At 30.2% G+C, this 21,770-nt stretch overlaps 1 protein-coding gene across 8 annotated transcripts in view; it reads right to left on the reverse strand.

Annotated features, from left to right (window-relative positions):
* Positions 1–3,070: 3,070 nt before the first annotated feature.
* Positions 3,071–21,770, reverse strand: part of Mef2 (myocyte enhancer factor 2) — a 153,428-nt gene continuing 134,728 nt past the window's right edge. For all 8 annotated transcript variants that reach the window (XM_074143396.1, XM_074143399.1, XM_074143391.1 and 5 more), the window contains one exon: positions 3,071–21,648. The gene's annotated coding sequence lies outside the window, so the exon portion shown is untranslated. The remainder of the gene's footprint in view (positions 21,649–21,770) is intronic.

A 21,770-nucleotide genomic window follows, 5' to 3' on the forward strand; every position in this document is an offset into this window, starting at 1 on the left:
ATGCAGTGTCAGGCTGAACATAAGCCGCTCGCACTCATATAAAAAATATTGTGTAAACGTAGACATGTTTTTTAAGAGATGATACTGTGTCGACCTAGAAAAATTTTTAAGAAATGATGCTAGCTAAGGTCTGGATCTTTACGAGATATGTCTCAGACAAACAACCAACTTAGTTCTTTAGAAAACATAGTCAGTTGATCCTCAAATCTACTACGAAAAAACTAACAAGAATATTGCTACTGTAGTTCTGAAAAAACCTAGCCAGATTTAGAGCACCGAATCGAATTCTCCTCCAGCAGGATATGCTCGAACACAAAACATCGAAATTGACCAAGCTGAAAATTCAAGAACTTTATTGAATTGAGGTGTTACCTCACTATGTAAATAGCCTCAAACTGGCACATTCGGAATATCATTCGTACCTTCGGGAACTACAATTTAACCATAAGGAGTAGACAGTTAAGTTCATGAAAACTTGGTTAAGGAATAGAATCTGCATGGAATTCATCAACTCACAGAAAGATGAAAAACCAGAATTGGTATAAAATACAATATAAATATATATATATATACAATATATAATTGTATATTTTTAGAAAAAAATAAAATTTAAATTTAAATGAGAAAAACGATTTTATTTCACTCACCACAATAAAAAAAGTTGCAAATAATTATTTGAAGTTGATTACATAATATATAATATATATATTATATATTGATATTATATATATATATTATATATATATATTATACAGGGTGTATACGGAGGAGTGGTCGAAACTTCGGGAGGTGATTCAGCAGCTCAAATGCAACAAAAAATATTCTCTTCACTTTGGCCCGATTCTCAATAGTGTCCAAGATATTCGCATTTTTAATTTTTCCGTCGATATTCACTTTTTCACCATAAAAACGGCCGTAACTTTTCTATCCTTTATCCTACAACAAGTCTGCTTATTCCAAACGAAAGAGCATTAAATGTCCTATAAATCTGCTCAATTTAGAGCCTCAAACCGTTTCTTATAACAATGAAATTTTTACTTTAATGTCTAAAAAATTCGTTCTCGATGATTTTTATTAAAATTTTCAACTGTATTTTTTCAATGAATAATGAATCAAGGAATCACATAATTTCAGAAAAAGTTGCGCATTTATTGAGCTTCAAGATCATATGGATTTTTTTGGTTTTTAATAAAACCCTACCCCAAAGAGAGGGGTGTAAATGCAGAAAACTGGGATTTTGCGTAACCGACTTTTCATTACTAATTTACTCAAATGTCAATTTTTGGAGAAGGAACAAAAAGAAAAGTAACCATTTTAGTTTTTAACAATTATTATTTAATAAAACGGAAGTAAAAAATACAGTAGCAATAAAACGTAGTAGTTGACTACAATTGTTGGCGCAACTTATTTGAATGACATAATGGAGGTTTTTTTCATCAAAGTTAATTAATAATAATTCAAAAATAAATTTGTTATTTTCTTTTTGTTCCTTCTCCAAAAATCGATTAGTTTTGAATTATTATTAATTAACTTTGATGAAAAAAAACCTCCATTATGTCGTTAAAATATGTTGCACAAACAATTGTAGTTAAGAAACTAAAAATTTGCCACAATTCTTTCCCGCTTCCTTGTTTGAATAGTTCGAACGATTTTTGTAGTATTTTTAACTAGGCGCCTGCCTATTGTACTTTTCCACTTCTGTGTTTTATTGCTACTTTATTTTTTACTTCCGTTTTATTAAATAATAATTGTTCTAAACTGAAATGGTTACTTTTCTTTTTGTTCCTTCTCCAAAAACTGACATTTGAGCAAATTAGTAGTGAAAAGTCGGTTACGCAAAATCCCAGTTTTCTGCATTTACACTCCTCTGTTCAGGGTAGGGTTTTATTAAAAACCAAAAAATCCATATGGTCTTGAAGCTCAACAATGCGCAACTTTTTCTGAAATTATGTGACTCCTAGATTCATTATTCATTGAAAAAATGCAGTTGAAAATTTTAACAAAAATCGTCGAGAACAAATTTTTTACTCGTAGACATTACAGTAAAACTTTTATTGTTATAAGAAACGTTTTGAGGGTCTGAATCAAGCATACTTATAGGAAATTTAATGCTCTTTCGTTTGGAATAAGCTGATTTGTTGTAGGATAAAAAAGTTGTTAGTAGGATGTAGTTCAATGATAAAAAAGTTACGGCTGTTTTTATGGTAAAAAACGCGAATATCGACGGGAAAGTTAAAAATGCGAATATCTTGGACACTATTGAGAATCGGGACAAAGTGAAGAGAATATTTTTTGTTGCATCTGAGCTGCTGAATCACCTTCCGAAGTTTTGACCACTCCTCCGTATACACCCTGTATATATCCCTTGTTTATAGGAAGGATAGATTTTTAAATAAATTAACAAACCAACAATACATTTTTTCAACATTTAAATATATTTTTTGTGAATTTATTTATTTTCTCATCACTTAATTAAAAATATATTACAATATTCATTTTCTCAGTTTTCTCAAAATATATTTACAAATAAATTGGGGTGGTTTTATTTCAACAATAATATATTTACTTTTTTAAAGTTCTATTTACATCCATCGGGAAACAAACTATTATATATATACATATATATATATTTCTATATATAAATATATATATATATATATTTCTGAAATTATATGCTTGTAAAATAAAAAGACACTTATAATATGGGGCCTAACGGATACATAAAAAAAAGTATTTATTTATTCTTCGAATACATAACATTATACATATAATATTTTTTACTTTTTTCAAAAATTAAAAAAAATAATGAAAAGGTACTACCCATTTTCGTCTTGTATAACAATTCTCAATAACTAAAATACTATTTGAAAACGTAAAATACATATTTTATTTCTCCATAAAATAGAGATTATTTTTCATTTTACTAATTTTGTTTGATATGTGTACAATTTTTTTTTTTTTTTGTGATATACTTGAGTTAGAAAGAATTTTTGGACATTTTTAAAAGTATATGTACTTTTTTAATGTGTATATGTATATATGTGTTGTGTGTGAGTCTGTGTATTTGTGGGTGTGACTATATAATTGGGCCCGAGACTCCGAGACTTGTTTCTATGGAAATCCTGAAAGTAAGAATCTTTTTAGCTATAACAAGTTGAAGTAATTAGCGAAGGATATTCAGAATTAAAAGTTAGTTGTGCTTCTTAATTTATTCATCAAACAACCTTTTTGGTTTGAGAAGTGTCTAATAATAATAATAATAATAATAATAATAATAATAATAATAATAATAATAATAATAATAAAAGGTTTGTATTCATTCTTAAAACTTTAGAAAAAATTTTGATGGAGAACAGCACTAAATTAGAGGTCTGTCGAAAAATGAGAATAAAAAAATTGAAGTACTCAATTGAGTAATATAATAATAATGAAAATAAATAGAGTAATACTAGAATTTTATAGTAGGAAGTAATCCTAAACAGGCAAAGACAACAAATGAGCGCTCAGAAAAGAACACCTCTAAAGTGGAAAAAAGTAGTGATTAACTGACAGCAATAATAATGTTGCCTTGTTGCTGCACATTACTTCTGTTAGCAGTGCGTTACACATATAAACACGAAAATTTTTCTTATTTTCTATTTTTTGAGGGTAAGAAGTAAACACAGAAAACATTCATCGGGTTACTTTGAAAAAATGGATTTATGTATATGTTACAGACGTTCTAAATATTTTTTATAAACAGCTATTTGGAAAAAAGAAGATAACCAAGACTGTGGTAGCAAATTTGTAGTTGCTTATTAAAAAGAAATGTGGAAGTCTACATCCTCCGGGATCTAACTCCTAATCTGATCCTAACCTAATCTGCTTAAAAGACGGTATAAGGGGGATGAAAACGTCTGTAAATGTTAAGAATTCGTACAGCACACCTCAAAAAACAAATTGCTCATGGCATATTTTCTGACCTTTGACAATTATTATCTTTAAAAATATGTCACCATTAAAGATTTAATGTGAAACTTTTTTCTGAACAATACTAGACCATGTGTAACCGTCTTCATAATGGACATCCCAACTCCTTCAGTATACATAATGACTAGCTTAGTGAAGCATGTTTTTTTTAGGGTCTTTGCCAAGAGTATATTCACTTTATAAGAAATAATATAGCTTGTTATATAGAATAATATAATAATATAGGATGTTGCATTCCTTAAGTTCTCGTATACAGAAAAAAATATAATACCTACGATAAGGCTACATAAGACTCTAATTTCCAACGTGGCCTCTTTTTAGAGTATCGAAAAGAAATAGATTCGTGTTTTGAATAGGTGGAAGTCAAGTCCATAGTATTTGCATTACCGTGTCCGAGGTAAAAGTTACCTGTAAAACCTGTCGCAGACCGAAGAGCATAGCAGTCTTGTTAAATAGCCTTAGAATTCCTAGCGTCTAGAGCGAGCAGTTTCTCGTAAATAAACTAGGTTATCAAAAAATGTTAGCAGACTTTTAAAAGGATATTCAATCCATGAGACGAACCGATACTCAACGCAGTGGAATAAAATAGAAAGCTTGTTTATTCGCAATGAGGCTGCAATTTGTGAAAGGTGACTGAACACTTCCCTCAGTGAGAGTTCTGCTGAAGCAAGTTCAATGGTTAGTTATATGCATGTGGATAGCGCTTCTTTGTTGACCTTTTCTTTTTCTTTTTGAAATCTGTTTTGCTGGATTATCTCGAAACAGTTTTTATCTAATTGCTAGACATTTCGGCTTGGTTATGTGCCCTATTCAGTGGTTCTAGAGTACTGCTGGTGTAGGAAATCCTAGCTTAATCATGTGACTGCAATAGCGGCGGCCTGTTGTCACATGCCACAGTTTTGATTGTGGAATTTGTATGTTTGGAATTTAATTATTAAAGACTGTCCTGTAATAAATGAAGGTAGAAACTTAGAATATGTGCACCACCTCTAATATAGTTGTTTTTACCTATTTCGTGTTATATTGTTCTTTCAATCTTCGCTGTCATTTTATATTTTAGGTTAGCCTGTTTATCAGTTGAGGTCCTGATTCTTGCGTGTACTGCTTTTCTTTCGGTATTGTGTGTGGCAAATGTATTGTAGTTTCGAGCCTTAAATACTCATAATTTTTATATATTATATATTTTGGTGAGAAGACCTATTATAGTACCTGGACCTCTTTCAAGAGATATTGCCACTCAACCATACTATTTATAGGCCTTTTGGCACTACCTCTTGACATCAACCTTATTCAAAATAAGGCTTCTGTGTCGTCTAAACATCTTATTCCTGGTCGAGTTATACGTCTAGGGCACTGTGTGCATTCATACAATTGGTATCACTGCCTTCCTCACATAAAAACTGTTGCAGACCGTATCAAACTTCTTAAACCATTACTTCTTTTACAGCTTCTTTACATGACTTCTTTTGCATTTAAAAATCTCTCTTGTAACTTTCTTTTTATCTCATAGATAATTGCAGTAAGCAAGGAGCCAAGAAATTAAATTTGTCGCGTGTGGAGAAGGTGTAACTTAGAATCTGCTCTCATCGACAACTAAAGAGTCTTGTGTTCATATACTTGTTTTCTAATGGATTGTCTCTACTCCTGGTCATCATACCACCTGTTATATCCCCCTAATGCTGCCCTCGTCCTTGCAATAAGGAGATTATCACCTGCAAATATTCTCCTGGTTTGTTCTTACATTCCAGTTCTTACTTCCCTTTTATAATAATGCCAACAATAACCAAAGAGGTTTTGCACCTGAGTAGACCATATAGAATTCTATCCCACCTTAATGACTGTGGCCTGAATTTTGACTCTAGACATGCTACATAAAATCAAACATTTTGTTTACTAAATTTAAGCTTTCCTTCAATGTTAATGTACACGAATGATTTAACTTAATCAGGTTTATTGCATTCACTATTAAAAGTAAGTAATCGTGTCAGATTTTTAGAATTATATTTTCACCGGAAATACAATTTATGAGGCCGGTCTCCTGCACACAAAAACAAATTTTTGGCATGGGTGAGTGAACAGATTTAAGAAACACTGTTCTTGCTCGAATAAAGCTCAAACTTGGTATTCCTGGTAAATCCTGTTGTGGCTTTTGAAATTAGGATTAGAATCGAAACCCCACCATTTTACTTCCTGCAGATTTTTATAAGTTTTTTGTTTAACCCAAAAATGGTTTTAACGATTTTTTTTTTAACTGTATAACCTATTTTTCCCACCTAAACGTCAATCACTTTCATATGAAACATTTTCCCAGGAAAATCTATTTGTAGATAATTAATTGTCACAGAACATTCAATAAAAGCTTTGCCTTTAGAGTCCCCACATCATATTAAGTAACTGTTCCAATCGCTAATATAAGATCAAATAACGTTAAGTGTTCAGCACTGCTAAAATTCCCAAATTTGAGGCAAATACATTAGTCACAAGTGAGATTTCTGTAGAATAGCATTTTAAAGTCTATTTTATTAAATACATCTTAGTAAAAGTGTTTCGTGGGTTCTGCATTTTTTTTAAATTTATAACTTGATTCCTCTTGTTTCGAGGGTTTATTGATTGCCTTTCTACTGTAAGATTACTTCTCGAGGAGTGAAAAAAGATAGATTTTTAAGGTTCAGTAAGATCATAATTAACTTTTTCCTTCAAAAATTAAAGGATAGTTTAAAATTTAAATGCCGAATTGGGTTCAATTATTAGAGCTAACCTTGGGCTAAAATGGACTCAAATAGGCCTAACTTTTATAAAAGTGATTCTAACATTGCTCAAACTTTTTAACACAATTCAAATGACAACTTTTTTGGGGGGTCAGAATGGGCCCAATTAATAGTGCAAGCTTCGTTAACTTGGGCCCACGAATGTTTACATTGTTTTTGGTGTATTTTTTCCAGTAAGACAATTCACCTGCTTGTGTCAAGTAGACCAAAAAGGCTAATTTCTAAAATGCCCATGCTTCTTCTTTTTAAATTTAAGTTACTGAGTTCTGGTTCAAAATTAGTCCCAACTTTGGGGCCTAAATGGGCTAAATAATATGTTAACGATTCTAATATAGCTCTCTCTTTAGCGCAATTTCAACTGCCAATTATAACATTATATTTAACAAGTGACACCAACTTTATGGCCCAAATTGGACCCAATTTTAGAACAAAGCTTGTGCTAAAATGGGCTAGCAATAACTCTAACCAAATAACTCTTCTTAGGAAAAATATAATTTTTGTTAATAACATGCAAATTCATCAAGTTACACCAACACCCAAATTGGGCCAAGCTTAAACTAACTTGAGCCCGAAATGGGCTAACTACTGTAATAATGATTCTAATATAGCTTTCATTTTGTAACATGCAATTTGAATAAGTCACACCAACAATTCTGGCACATGTTTGGAACAATTAATTTTGGACCAAGCCTGGACCAAAATAGCAACAATTGTTAACAATTATTCTAATATAGCTCTTTTTTGTGTAAAACCATTTTTATTTATAATATACAAATTTAAGACGGAATAGCAACATATTTTGGCTATGGTGTGCCCTATTAAAAAAGGTCTAAAAATGTTTGGGCCAAAGTTCTAAAAATAATGGAACAATGTTTCATCACATTCAAAGCTCTTTTATCTGTTACTATTTTTTTAACAACAGTAAATTCAATACGTTACATAACAAACATTTTGGGCCTAAATTGGGCCCAATTTACGATCAAAGTGAGCCCAGAGTTAACTTTTGGAACGTTTCATATATTCTTAGCTCTTTGCTGCAAATCTATTTTGGTTTAAAATACTAATTTTAAAAAGGCAAACCAACATTTATTGCCCAATTTTGGCCCCTTTTTTTAAAAACACACTTGGGCTCAAATGGGCACACTAAATGTTACAATAAATCTCTCCTACCTCTCTTCTGTAATATAATTTTTGTTTATAATAAGAAATTCAAGTAGTTACGCCATTTAGTAGTTGACTCAAAATTTCGGATAAAACCTTTGCATCTTGGGTCCAATTGGGCTAACTAGAAGTACAATGTTCACACACATATAGATCGTTTTCTGTAACACAATGTTTACTGTAACATTCAACTTGATTAAGTTAAACTGATTATAGAACAAAGTCTGGCCAAATTTAAGAATCAACCTTGGGCTAACTATGGTTTACATTTAACTCTTTTTGTGCAATTTAAGGCCAACCTTGAACCCAAATGGGGTAGCTACTCTAACAATTTTTCTACAATAGCACTTTTTCTGTAACAGTAAATGTATAATTTATTTATAGTAAATTTAATAAGTTTACTTCAAATTTCTGGCCAAAATTAGGTGTAAACACCGGTGCCTAACTGTTGCAAATTTGTCTTGTATACATAAATAATTTACTATACACACTATTCTTTTACAAATTATTGGCCAAGTCTTTTTTGGGAGGTCGAACTTTAGAACGCAACTTGGACCCAACTTGGGCTAACTATTGGAACAATTTTGCACCTTTAGCTCGATTTGTGTTACACATTGTTTTATACTTAGAAAGTTGGAATCCCTAACTTTTTTTCGGATCATGCTTAAGGGTGCAATTTTTATTAACAAACAGAAAAAATTGGGAATAAAAAAAAATGTTTTTTGTAAAAAGTTTTCAAGGTACTCCAAAATTTATATGATCCAAGCTTAGGCTATCTTGGGCCCAAATAGGCTAACTACTTGTAACAATGATTCTAAAATATTGTTTTTGATTATTTTTGCCTATTTTGAGTAGTGACAAAAAATAATTTTGAATAACCAAAAACTGTTATTTTTTAGGATTTTGGATAGAGGAAGTTGCTTCTTCCTCCAAAAATTTAATATTTAATAAATTTTTTCACTACAAAAACAACTATGTACAGTATTTTCCTAATTTTATTGGTGTGTTTTAAATAAAAATATATGGCGGTCCCAATTGAGCAGTAACAGTAAAAAAGCCGTAGCATTTTTTGGGATCTCGGATCTCCTTTTGGAATTTTGGGTGTCTTCTCGGACCCTTTTGAAGCATTTTAAAAAATAATGAGCTATGAGCTTTGTTTGCGATTTGAGATATGCCCATAAGTTTGGGAGCTGGATCTCTAAAAAATAACAAGATAATGAAAAAACAGGCAATGGGCGGTACTCATACTCCTGGAAGCATTTTTATAATGAAAAAAAAAACATTATAAGGGTAAGAAAAAATATGTATGATGACTTTACCAAGGCCCGTACAATGCTTTCCTTCGGGACATAAAAATATAAGCTAACTCTAAGGAATTTGATCCTGATCTTGGTAAAAAATAATACCATAGATTTGAAGGTGGCTGAAGCTTTTACTTGATTTGGGCTCGACTTTGATGCCTTGCTAGTTTAATGCCTCAGATCTGTTTGTAGAGTGACAAAGGTCTACGGGAAAGATACCTTCCAACAGACATTGTAAAGCCTTGTTTGAAGCACCTAGTAGAATTTGATAGGTTTATAAAATTTCAACAACTGCCTGGAAGGGGCTCCTCGGCTTTCAAAAACCTCTTTGGGCTGTTAAACGAAAGTTAACATGAGATTCAACTAACCGTTGTCCATCACAGAGCATTCATTGTTTAAGACGAATGCGATAAGATGCACTTTCATCTGCTTTGGGCTCACTAATAGCGCCTTGAAGTTTAGTGCCTCCGATCGTTAGTGATCTAATGTTAGTTATGCTTATTCACAAGGCATTGTAGGATACACGTGTGAGGTAAATAGAAAAAGGACCTGCCACAATTTAAGGGTGCATAAAGAGATTAGCGCATTCCATGCCTTTTTTTGAAGCCATTTTATATAGAGATATACTAGATATACTATACACAATTGGATTTATTATGCACAATTTGGATCCACCATATCATAAACACTGCCAAAAGAAACAAAACTTCATACAATTTTTTTTTGAGGTTTCGTTATATTTGTTTTGTTTTTAAGGCATAATTTTAGGGCATCAAATTTCTTTGTATTTTTTGGACCATTTTCAATATTATTTTGAGCCAACTCACACCCTGTACAAAAGTCAGTTTTTTATAAAAGAAACTCTGCTAAAAAAATGTCTAACGCCCTAATGTGGTAATACTGTGAAAAAAACGTTAAAGAAGGAAATGGCTGTAGATTAGTCTATAGTAGTATATATTTAAGTGTACATGGAGCAAACATATTATTATCTAAATAATGAGTTTAAGCCTAGATAAGGCGCTCAGGCAAAGTGCGTAAAGAAAAACAACGCAAATAATATTTTTTGTAGGGCAGTTTATTATTATTATTAAAGTGTAGTAAAAGTTTGATTAGAAAATTGGGGACGCCTGGATAAGGGGCTTGGCAAAGTGTCACAAGAAAGACTACGCAAATATTTTTTTTAGGGCAGTTTTTTTGTTTTTGTTTTAGTAAAGTTTATTAAAAGTTCGATTAGCATATTGGAGACTGAGGTATCTTCATTCCGCTCTCAGCCTCTCGGGCTGCAATAATCTATCCGAGAAAGTGATTTCCAAACAACCTGATAGGCGTTATCTCCTGATTTAACTGGGTATATATCTGGTTTATATTCTGATAAGAATCAATTTGAATATAAAGTTAACAAGAATGAAATAGCTAAACGCGGATATCACCTCAGTGACTCATACAGCCGAGCAGTTGACAACGCTCAAAACGCTTGAATGCATGGACAACTTAGAATTGGAAGAACTTGCTAAAACGTAGTAAAAATAACAATACATATACAGTACAGCAGATAACTGAGGGAAACATGTTACTCTGCTTGAACAGATAAGAAACTTAATATAAGCCTTTGTTCTGAGAGAACGTTGAATTTAAATCCTATTGGATAGGAGTACAAAAAGATCGGTAGAGCAATGCGTCTACTACGGAAAAGCTGGACAAACAGGTTACAAACTGTTGAAGTCTAATTTCAATTACATTAACTAGGTTTCAGTAAAAAAAAAATTAAATCACTGATCCCATTAAGTTGGGGGAAAGGGTTTGCTGCCCAAAACGTGTAAATCACTCATTTAATATTCAATCAATTACAAATCGCCAATGTTTGGCCAAATCACCCTAAACCGTGGTCGCCTAAAACAAAATTTCATTTTCACAGACGATATTCAAGACCATCAACATACTCCGACGTGGTTCCGTAAGTGTGGTTCTTTCAGTAAAAAAGAATGTGTATGAAGTTGGCATATGCACTGCCACAGAACAGCAAAGGGCGTATTACCAATTGGTTTATTGATTTAAAAAAAAAAAACACTCCATTGTCGGCCCTCTCAGATCAACCAGTTTCTAATCAAACTTTTACGAAAACAGTTTTCTATTATTATTGGTTAGATAATTCATTTTTAATTGTTTTTTATTTCCCACAGAAATTCATCTAATAAGTGATTCCATTAAAAATTTTACTTGAAATTGCTTTTTACAAAATAAAATTTTCCAAAAAATAACATTTATAATTTATTTTTTTAAATTAGCACCATTTTTATTTAGTACAAACTTTTTTTTGGAAAAGTTCCTCTTAAAGAGAAGTTTTTTTAAAAATTATAATCTTAAATAATATAGCTTTTAGTGAATGAGTTCTGGCTTTGTTTTTTTGGATTCAAATATAAAACCAGAGCTTTGGGTTTATGGGTTTGTCGTAGAATATATGGCGTCTCACCATATTGATAGTTCGATTTGGTTATCATAGATGCTGCGAAAATAATTACGGGCAACACTTAGTACGGGCGCGCCGCAATCGCCTAAAAAAAGCCTAAACATTCGAAAAACCACACACACACACACACACACACACATATATATATATATATATATATATATATATATATATATATACATACACACTTCTGGAGGCGTTCTCAAAATAAGAAATGACTCATAGCAAATTTAACCAAAAACTCTTAAGTTAAAAAAATATGACAGCATACTGTAAAAACTCTGTGTTCAAAAAATTATTGGTTTAACAGTCTAAAAAAAAACAGACAAAATAAAACAAAAAGAAAAAACAGAACTTAAACAATCTATATTTACAATTTAAGGTATATATATATATATATATATATTTCATAGATATGACACATCCATAAATATGGCGAAACATTTTCAATGTTTTAAACATTGAATTTTGACAAATTTAATATAAATTTATATTTCATTGGCAAAAAAAAAAAAAGTGAAAACCAAAATCAAATAAGAAAAATTAGTAGGCTACCAATAAGTAGGTAGTAATTCATCATAAATTCTTTAGTTTTAATTTTTGGTGCGGTAACTACAAATAGTTTTTCTTTTATTTTCACAAGTAATTTTCTTATTGATTTTCAACAATTATTATTTCTTTCAACTGTTATCCCCCTTTTTTTGAGAAAAGAATTTCGCTTCAAAAAATAAAATTTAGAAATAAAGAAATCAAATGTAAAAAAAACAACTCATTTTAAAAAATAACTTTCTTCCTTATATTCTTCAATATTCTTCAAAAAGAGATTAACAGATATAAGACACTGTTTCCATGTTTCAATAACAGAAAAGATGATAACCCCCCCCCATAACAACAAAAAAAAAAAAAAAAAAAATAACATTTTTTATTTTAAGTCTTATATTTAAAACTTCATCATGCAAAATGTGAGATTGTCACTGTCCAAAAATTCTATCGGAAACTTTTTGCTCTTTCACAAAGCAATAATAATATAATACAAACACTCGTTTAACTCCCGTATAAAAAAGAACATAACATACGTGATACGTTTAATAAGTCTAGATTTTTCAGTTTCGGCCCACAAAGTAAGACTGATTACGCTCAAAAAAATTGCTAACCAACACCTTTTGCTATGTAAAAAAACATAACCAATGGTTTTGCTACTTGAACAGAAAATACAATAGTCTGTGCTGCTTGTTTTAGGAAGTTTTTAGTATTTCAATTCGCCCCCATATAATATAAATCCACAGCATTATTTTAAATTATATTCCACCAATGAAGTAGCGGATATCTAAGCTCTGCCTCGTGTAGACAAAAGATAACTCTTTATTTTTGTCCTACTTAAATATACATATAAACGTAAGTATTTTTAAATTAAGTTTAACCGCTAAAAAAATTCTAAGTATCATATAATTGATGCTGTCCAAAAAAAAAGTGGGATTCCTTTAACTCTTAACAGATTAATTACACAACAAAGGTTATTTTTTATCCCTATAACAGAAAGAGATAATTAATGTATATATTGTTATTTTGTAAGCTTCGGTCCATAAAATATAAGATTGATTCTGTCAACAAATAAAACGTAATATAAAGTACTCGGGGGGACATCTTTAGCTCTGCCACCAACAACTAAAAGACAGATAACAGAAATTGTTTTCGTTCCCAATAATACATTAATCTAAGTTTTCAATAATTAAAAAAGTAAGCCTAAAATTTAAAACACTATTCCCAAAAATATGGAAGTGAAATAAGTTGGATTCTAAGGAATTCATGGCAAGTGTCAACTAAACAACTATCATAGATAATTTGAAAACATGCATGTTTTTTGTTTCATTGAGACAGGAGAAGGAAATGACAGCCGAGATGAAAAAATAAGTATAGATTATTAAGCATTAGCCCCACCAAATAATATTTTAATAAATTTAAATTAAAATTTGATCGGTGCAAAAAATTCAAAGAGCACAATTCGATCTGTCACGAACAGATTTTATAGATAACATGAGTTTATTAAAAACTTAAATAAATCAAAGACAGATTAACACATTACAGACATCAGCTTGTTTTTGTCCCATTATCTAACGTTTTTACCAAGATCCACCCAAAAATAGTCATATAATTTCTTGTAAAGTTGGATTTTGAAAAAATAAGTTACGGTGTCACAGCTATGTCATAAATAAATAAATACTTTTTTTTCATTAATTCATTAATGAAAGAAAAAGCTAACGCAAATTACATTAGGTCTAGATTTTCAAACCAGGTTTTAAAAAAATAATAGATTTCTTCTAACTGCAAAAAAATAACAGGTTATACACTCACTCACGGTTTTTGACCAGATATCAATCTCACTAGTGGCCAGATAACAGAAAAGACAAACCCAGTTTTTTTTTTTTTTATTTCCTATAGTCCACCTAAAATTATTTTATTGTATAGTTTTACTTCACTCTGTCCTTTTGAACACATAACACCACTTTGCTGACAAATAATAGTCTACCTAACCCAGAAATATATATATTTATATTTGAAGCAAAACTCCTCCTCAATTATTGTTAGTAAATTAATATTTATCAAATTTCAAATTAAAATGGTAATTTCCTTTGAAAAAAATATAAAAAAAAAAAAATTATCGTGATCTCTTCTCCCGCATTCTAAAACTTATTTTTGACTATTTATTTAAATTTATGTATAAATTTATTTAGTAAATCCGAATGTTGTACAAAATATAATATTAAACACTTAACAAATTCAATTTTGTAACATTTAACACACAGCTTTTTTTTTTTTTTTTTTTTTTTTGAAACACCACTTTTTCTTTTTGTTTATTTTAAGTGTATACATTCACCTTTACTTTTTTTAAATATTTATTAATTAAAAATTAATAACCAAAAGTATTTTGAAGAGGCTAAAATAAAAATTATCCAAACTGATATAAAACCAAATTTATAAATATATTAAAAAAAGGTGTACCCAAAATTTTTTTATTCATTTATTTAATTACTTTTATCCAAAAATTTTAATCTAAAAATAATTTTTTTTTTTTTAAAATTTGTGAGTATATAATATGTATGTATAATTTTGTTTATAAAGGCATCAGTCCACACACCTCATTTACAACGTAGTTCATATAAACCTTAGTCCGAGTCACAACCTTTTTTCAAGAAATTGCATATTTTATAGTTTTTTAAAAACTTTTCACACAAACATTCATACTCGTGGCCTTAACTGCTGAGAAAGTAAGAGCTAAAGCAAACCTAATTTTCACCAATCAAACGACATCTAATTTCTCAGAAGGTGATGTCTTTTGTTAATTATTAAAAGGGATAGTTTCATTCAACAGCTTAGAATTGAAAACAAAGAAACAAAATACGATCGTTTTTTCTTTTGTTTCAAGAGCTGGCTTTACTGAGGACACCTTATATATAAAATCAGAGGTATAAATTCGGGAAGTAGTTGCTATTTTCACTAAGCCCAAAAATTAAATTTGAACTTTTTGAAACTTGGACAAAAATCGAAACCAAAAAAGATTCTAATAAATAATTTGCCAAAAATATCCTGATCTTACGCAAAATTTTCATTTTTGTAGTGGGGTAATTAAATTTGCTTTAGCTCAAATTCTTCAGTATTTGGGTCTATTTTAATGGGGAAAAGTTGTAAAATATTTTTTAATACAATAAAATGTGCAATTTCTCGAAAGCAGTTACGTCTCGACTCGCAAAAGATGCAGAACCACCTGCTTAAACTAAGGCTAGTTTAACCTGCTGATTCCTGTACTTGAATGGTTATCTTAAAATAAAATTTGGAGTTAACATGTCAGCTCGAAGGAAAAAAAAAAAAAATATATAACAAAAAGTTAAAACAAACCTGAACGTTAAAAAAAAGATTTGGTCCACATTCCCCAATGTTTCGTGTCAGTACTTGCATAAAGTAAAAGAGAGTTTTGTTTGTTTTTTTAATGTATTAATATCGTCAGTAATATCTTTTAAAACGCTCCCGCATGATCCTTCGGGAGATTTCCCAAGGGATAGATTGGCTTGGCCAAGTAATTCTGCTTCGATAAAAGAAAGTGCCAGGAGGAAGTGTGCAGAATCCAACTCTTACCGGATATTAAAAGCGCACTCCAGGCTACACCGGTTGGAGTAGAGCACGCTCCATTGGGATCTCGGGCGGCGTAGCCCCTAATTTTGGCTACAAAAGGCCGATAAAAGTCTGAACCCAACCACTGACCATGAAAACAAGAAATACACAAATAATCACACCCTGTATTTAACGTTTTAGTGATATCCAAGTCACTAACGCGATATAATAGCTATTACTTTTTATATTTTGAAGTCTAGAATTGATTAAAAAATGCATTTATTTTTTATAAATTAAATTTTTAAGAAAATGTATTTATATTGGTAAAATGGAGCTAAACTTAAATGATTTATTTTCTGTATTTTTAAAAATTTAATTTTATTGAAGCAAAAATGTATTTTTATTTTATTCTTTTAAGGAAGGCACAAGCAGTGGTCACGAAATAAGAAAAGACATTAATTAAAAAAAGAAGAGGGGGCGCTTTTAAAGATTTTATAGGAGTTTTAAGGACTTTAGAAACCTTGAAATTCTGTTAGATTTTTAGGAAGTAATACAAAAAAAAAAAACGAATTGTTTGCAAAACTTTTAAACTCGAAATTCATTCCCTTTGATAAAATAACAATTATTGATAAGAACTACATTCACAATAACAGTTCATATATCTGAAGCTTTTGGTGAAAACAGAATATAATTCTTCCTTAAAATATACACATGTTGGCCAATCTTGATCTGTTTATTGGGAACTACTATTCTCAAGAAATAATAGGCAAAATAATCTTAGTAGATAACTGTCAAATCTACATTAAGAGATATCATTTTTTTTAAGGCTTAAAAGTTAATCTTATTTTTACCTGTTATCCTCTGATACCGTTAGGATAACATGTATGTCTTATGAGGCCCATTCTTTTTTTTTCATCTCAAAAATTAACCTGCAAATAGCAGTCTTCATAATTGCAATTTTCAACTTAATAAGTTAGTCAATTGTTATTATTTTGATACTAATGTGTTTTTCTTCTGTTATATTTGATTAAATTTCATGAGATTGGCCATCGCGGCCCAGAGCGTCTATTGTGTCAACACTAGTTAACAAACTCTTCCGGTCTGTAATTTTCATTAGACGTAAGAGTTTAGTGAGGGTCTCCTGAGCCAAGTATGAAGGCTTGGAATTTTCTTACCATACCAGTCCTTCGCATTTTCTATTATTAATAACAATATTTTCTACTTTGCAGATAACATTTTAATAGTTTGAAGAGTTTTTATAAAGCGTAAGGTAGTCGCTCGTTTTTGCAATCTTTCGAGAAAACAGCAGTTTTTCTGTTAAATAATAACAACAACTTCTACCTTGTAACAAATCCTTACTGTCTTAAAGAAAGTACATTTTTTCAATTGATAACACTATCTTCTATTTTTTGTGATAACATGCCATTTTAGGTCTAGAGCCTAACACGTCTTTGCTGTCTTGAAGCTGTCCTTTTTTGTCCTTAAAAGTTAACCTGTCTTTTACTCTTAGGTATAAATTTATCTTCTGCATTAACAAACAGCAGCATCTCCTCTGTTCACACGTGCAAAAACTTTCTAATTCTGCCTTCAAAAATCAACTAGACCGGTCTTGAATATAACAGTCAAAGAAAACCCCTCTTATTTCTGTAAAGAGATTATAAAAAGCTTTTGGTCAAGCACATGTTACATAATTTTTTAAAGTTTTGGTCCATTTCAATTTAAGAATTAGTTTGGAGCGCCCCCACTCCGAAAAGTTTTTATTTATATATTTTATTTTTATTTATTGAAGAATAGGCACTGTTTTAAGGCATTTTTTGACTAAAGAAGAATTAAAATCATAATTAAAATACCAAAATAGCAATAATTAAACATTTTTGACACCTTTAAATTTGAAATTCCCCAAATCTTTGAACTATTTTAACATATTGAGAGGCCAGTTTAATAAAGGACCACAATAAAATGGGATAGATTTCACTTTTCATTAATTAATTCTAAGTTGCCCCCCAAAAAATGTTCATTGAACTCTCCTCCCTGAAAAATTATGGCTTGAGTTCTGTAATGGAAAACTAAACAGGACTGTTAAACTGTACTTGTCCTTAAAACTGAGTTTTCACCAACGGATGTTCCTCAAACTGATAGAGTGTGTTATAAGCTCACATTGGTCTGGACTACAGTGCATGTTCATAATACACACTTTTGTTGCGAGAGATTTGTTAATACATTCAAAGACACGAAAAAAAGAAATAATTAAATTCAGAGATTTCAAAACAATGTGTTCCCAAGCTCTCTAAAATGGACTACTTTTCTTGCTCTACTTGGTCGTTGTAGTTTATGACAGCGTCGTTGTATCTGCCACTTGACCTACAACTTTTCAATTAAATTTTCTGGTCACAAACATGAGCAATTCATTTATTAGGGAAGATTATAAATAACCTAAAACGTAAATGAAGTTGTTCAGAATTAAAAGGACCAAATATAAGGTTGTTTAAATAAAATATTTTTGGGGATAATTTTAAGTTTAAAGATCAAGTCAAGTGCTCCCAAACATTTTTGATCGTGAACCTTTACTGAAGCCTAAGATAATAAAACAGTCTAAAGCTCCTAAAAGGTATTGTTTGGCACTTCTTGTCAGACAGTTTTGAATTTGAAAATTCGCTACTCGTTAACATTTTCAAGAACTTGGGCACTCCCTTAGCGATTCATAGGAAAGTTGATTTTGGCAAGCAACGGTTGGAATATTGAAAATACAAGCAAAATTGTATGACCTAGACCCACACTTTTTAGTGACCTAATTTCACTGCCCTCAGTATAGAGTAACCCAAAATTTACTACAATCAGTTTTTTAGTAGCACCAAATATTTTTCTTGTCCTAATTATTTTAGATGAAAATTCTAGGGTAATCAGTGACTCTTATTTCAATAAGAACTGCCTTTATTTCAATTTCCTTTAATTTAATTGTTCTCAATTTTTTATGATCCATAATTTTACTGTCCTCAGTTTTTAGTAATCCCAATATTTTACTTTCCTAAGTTATGATGAATGAACAAAAATAGCTGTCAAATTAAAAATATCACCTAGGAAAATTCATGAGAAAGCGTTTAGAGCTTATTTTAATTTACTTTTTAGAGCTTTGAGGTTTCAAAAATTTGGGGAAAAGGATAACAATAAAAAACAAATTAAAAACCACAAAAAATACATGTCCTAATTTTTTTAGGCCTCCCCAGAAAAAAAAATGGACCTTCTTTCCCATTATTTTTGAGAAAAACTTTTATTTGTGAGTTTTATTTATTTTTTAGAAACTCAACAATTTGTAAGCCTAATAGAGTTTTCAAAAATTTTACTAAGTGCAATAATTTTAAAAAATAGCGATTTAATTCTTCAATTTAGAGTTTTATTTTAAGTCAATCTATTGAGCGTAAAATTGTTTTAAGTAGCAAATACATTTTTTTTCGTGTGGGCACGATCAAATTTTTGTTCCTTGTGTGGTTTTTATTTTTGAGTTCTGAAACCGTACAAAACTATGATTGTTTGTTGAAGAAATCGAGTTCACGGCGATTATGGTGGACATTTTAGTAAGACTTAACTAAACAATTTGCGAGTCTAAAATCCAAAAATCCACAAGTACTGGTACACCTGGAGCATCTAAGACACATTTAACTGACCATCTCAATACTATCGAAAGATCAAAAGAGACATAAAACAGTGGCGCATGGACCTACAATTAACCACTATGCACACCTACTTTCCAAGACTCACATAATAAATACACCTGACATGCGATTCTACACCAAATTAGTGATATGAAGCGGTAAGCCTGGATTGCTTCAGACGCGGCTCTACAACCTCTGACCTGGGTCTTGACCAATTTTCTTTTCAAAGACTGCCCCTTTTACTGTCCAAAGCCAATTTCTAATTCTATGATTCGATTCTGCATTAGAAGATCCTGCCCTACCAATCGAAGCTTTTGAATTTTCACCACTTTTAACACATTTGGTTCCTCGTACAACTCTCGCAATTCTTCATTATGCGTTTTCACAAACAGTCAACATCACGGATTTCTTCCTATTCTGATTTCAAAATTTTTGACCACAATCAAGGAATGTCAGATGAGGGTTTTTTCCTCTTCGGCAAAATTTGCTTTTTATGTGTCTTGATAGCAATAAATGTTTTTCCGTCTAATTTTTATTTGGCAAACCAGATATGTAGTAAACTGTTAATAATTAATTTTTAAATAAATGTGGTTAACTTCTTAACTTTTCTGAGAGTACAAATACATAGTAAGAGAATTTATGTTATGGGGTAACCAACAGTAACGCTGATCCAATCGATTATGAAACAACAAGAAAATGGATTTAATGATCTGAACAATTCTGAGGAGAGTAGCTGATCTAAAATGACTTGGATAGTAGTGGCCATAAAAAAAGCTTTTTCTTTTTATTGCAAAAGATGGTACTATTGAAAGAACAAAAAATCTAAATTGTGCGTGATTTCTTGAACTTAATGTACGATTATTAGGAATTCCTTCACCAAAGGGCTTTCACTTTGAATTTTCAAAACTGATCAACAAGTATATACAACTATATTTTTCAAAAAATGTACCTGCTATCTAGTTTTGATTGAAAAGTCAGCTAAGAAGTGGTGTTGTGAACGAGAGATCCTACAACTGGCAGAAAGTTGACACGACTGACGAGGGCCACTGGGCTATATTACTAACATTAATTAATACAACATAAAAATTATACGTTCATAAAGGATATCCAAGATTCATTGACCACAAAAATAGAAAAAAAAGGATTTTTTTAAAAAATAGGTATACCCCCATTAATGTTATGAAAACTTCTCTGAACCACATAAGGAACGAAATTTATTCATTTAATTTACTATTCTGAGGGCCCACCTTTACCTTAAAAATTCATTTTAAAAAAGACTACCAGTACACCAAAAAAAAAAAAAACAAATTTAAACTTTCTATTTTAAAAATGATAATAAATACATTTTAAATATAATATTATTTACTCATAGATAAATTATTTTCTATTTTAATATTGCACTAAATGAAAAAATGAAAAATTCAAAATAAAAATAATAATAAAAATAAATTCAAAGAACTAACAATGGTGGTTCTAAAATTATTACTATATTTTTTGTTTTAATTCTTGGTACCCCATTTTTATTTTGAGGTATTTTATTACTTAAAGAGATGTAAACAAAAATTACCTATTCTTTTTTCAAACATGGCACTTTTTATTAAAAAAAATGTTGAGACTAGATTTTTATTCTCTAGTGAATATATATATATATTTTTGTTTTAATTTGAAAAAAAGAAATTCATATTTATATTTATGTAGATTATATTGTGTGTGTATGTGTGTGTGTATTGTGTGTATTTGTGTCATTGTGTGTGAGTGTGTGTTTATTATTAATTTCTATAAAATATATATTTACAAAATTATTTATTAAAATAAATTTATTTTATTTCCTTTATTTTAAAATTTTGACATTCTCTTTTAAGAAAAGAGGCAAAATTGAGGTACCTCTTTAAAAAAAAAAAAAAAAAAAAAAATTATTTATTTAATATATTTTTTTTAGTGGGTCTCAAAAAATTTTTAAAATTTTGGGGGACGAATACTGTGGGAAAGGGAAATTACAGAGGCCCACTTTTGCACAAATTTCGGTACACTTTAAGAAATTTTTAATATCAATAATTTCTTCTTAAATTATTTTTTTCTCTTTTGACAAACCCTGGGTGCCTTGGCCTAAGATGCTTTCTTGTTGTAATTCTTTTTATTTAATTTTATTATTATTATTGTTATTAATTAATATTAATAATAACAAGAAATTTTAATTATTGAATCTCGAATCTCTCTGCATCAATCTGAAAGAAAAAATACCATAAAATAAAAATAGATACCTTAAAAATAAAATATTTAAGAAGAATCTGTGTTAGACATTCAGAGTGCAGTCCAAAAGTAACGCATAAATTTTTTACTGTGTGCA

The sequence above is a fragment of the Rhodnius prolixus genome, unplaced genomic scaffold (genome assembly GCF_049639745.1).
Source record: "Rhodnius prolixus isolate KJV_2025 unplaced genomic scaffold, Rpr scaffold_12, whole genome shotgun sequence".
Lineage (NCBI taxonomy): Eukaryota > Metazoa > Arthropoda > Insecta > Hemiptera > Reduviidae > Rhodnius > Rhodnius prolixus.